The sequence below is a fragment of the Neophocaena asiaeorientalis genome, unplaced genomic scaffold (assembly GCF_003031525.2).
Source record: "Neophocaena asiaeorientalis asiaeorientalis breed wild unplaced genomic scaffold, Neophocaena_asiaeorientalis_V1.1 scaffold280, whole genome shotgun sequence".
Classification (NCBI taxonomy): domain Eukaryota; kingdom Metazoa; phylum Chordata; class Mammalia; order Artiodactyla; family Phocoenidae; genus Neophocaena; species Neophocaena asiaeorientalis.
The window spans coordinates 2,429,497-2,431,718 of NW_020185321.1; positions in this window are offsets into that span (position 1 = coordinate 2,429,497).

Here is a 2,222-nt window from a genome sequence, read left to right on the forward strand (position 1 = left end):
TCTCTGGGTAGTGGGATTACAGGTAATTTTTATTCGCTTCTTGAAACTTCCCTGTATTTTCAAATGTTCACAGGTAAATTTGTACTCCTCGTCTATTCAGAAAGCAATGTTTTGCTTGTGCTCTTTACATGCGATGGACCCCTCACAGCACTTGCTGTTGGAAAGACTTACAGCATATTGCCTGTTGTTACTCCATTTCTATGGGAACTTGTTCTGGCTTCTCCCCAAGGCTGGGCCTCCTGCAGAAGAACTCAGTCCTCCTCTTCCCTTGCTCTTGACCCAAGGTCTATGGGCTCAGTTCCTTATTTTTGCTGTTTGTCCCCAACCTGACCGCTTAGCTCGTACCAACAAATCCCAGACAAGCTGCCATGCTTCGCTGGGGCAGGGACCCAGCACTCACACACAGCGTCCATAAGATAAGGGTCAGCTTCAGCTGGACTGTCCTGCCTCTGCTGTGTGGTGTCCAGTAGAACACAGTGGTCTTGTCCACCCAGCGACAAAAGGAGGCAGCCATGGCCTTGATAGGCATCCTTTTGGTGTGTCACGCTCTCAGCCGCATTTAGTCATGAACCCATGGTTCAACCACATTTAACCATGAACCATGAACTCAGGGTTGAAACTCCCACTGGAAGGGCCTTCTCAGTGATCTGCTCATGAAAGGAGTGGGAACTGGAGGGAAATGGGTAGAGAAAGTGGACAGATGGAAGTAAGAGGTCCAAGAAACTCTCCTTGGTCCTGCTGGAAAATTGGCTACCGTGGACTTGGTTCGCGCACATGCTTAATTCCTAGGAGTTCCTTAATCTGCACTTGTCATAAGACCGAGAGGGGATGACGCTGCTGCCCCCTGTCCCATCAGTGAGCCTCTACCCTGGGGGGCCTGGAAACAGCTCAGAATCTGCCGGTCCCTCGATCAGGGTCTCAACTCTTCTGAGGCCCTCATGGTCTGATCATTTCACCAAACCAGTTGTGATTCTAGGGGTCCAAGCAGAGATACAGCAATCTGTTCCATCACTAGAGTGGAACAGCCTAAGTTGGACTTGGGGTCATTCTCTAATGCTGTGCCTTCCCAGCAGACTAGCAAAGGAATTGTGGCTTTCTCCTAATTTCACCTTGCACAGCACACTGTCTTTAAACCCTACCCCCCAGGTGAGAATGGGCCATACCGTTCTGTGCTAAATTATCCACTCTCCCCATCCTGCCTGGTCCCTGGAAAGACTCTCAGAGCCCTGGATACCATGCCCCTCTCCAAAGCCCTCCCTTCCCCCTCCTGTGGCCAGCTGTGCAAGACCAGTTGTCCTAGATGGCACCAAATACCGCAGGGTCCTGCCGCCACAGCCATCGTTGGCCTGAGATGGGAGGCGCCATTGTAGAAGGTTAAGAAGTGGATGACCTGTCCATTCTCTGATGTATGTGCTTGTTACATAACAAACACTAGCAGCTGATGGCTCCTCCCCAGATGGCTGTTAAAATGGCAATTTCAGCCCTGGGAGCTCCCAGATTGGCACAGGTTCTGGCCAGGCTCTATCTTTGGCTGGTTTGGTCAGGCAAATCTATCACCCATTCTGGCCTTCAAAATGCCAAGGAGACTGATCCACACAGGTGAGTTCCACTCAATGGCCTCCTCCCGTCCTGAAGGAAGGAACACAGATGGCATGTACAGGAGGACAACTCCATCCTCCCCATGAAGCCAAGCCTTCCTGCCAAAGAACTAGGAGATAACAGATCACCTCCGATGGTTGTGATAAACTAATGGGAACGCCTCTCTCACCCAGCTTTCAGAAGCAGCTCACCCTGGGACAGGGTTATCGACACCCAAGGTGAGACAGGAACAGAATTTCACACCATCCCAGCAGTTTTTGACATGATGCTACCATCTTTCAACTTTCTCCACCAGCAGGGTCAGGCTGTCCCCTGGCCTCCATTGCAGTTAGCCTGACACTCTGGAAGCCTCAAAACAAATTAAATGAGGCAGGGAGGCCATGCAGTGATCATTCCATTACGGCCCCTCTGCTCCATTTCCACGAGTGACTCACACAATCACTTTTAGGAGGTGAGACATCTTATTGAATCAACACTTAATCTCTGTGTAGTGTCATCACGGAGGAGGGTGAGGGACAGCGGGTGCATTATCCCTGCTCCTTCTACTTGCTGACACCCTTGCTGGAGGTGGTCCGCTGGGGGCGGCGGCGTGGGGGGGGGGGGGGATGAATTGGGGGGAAAAT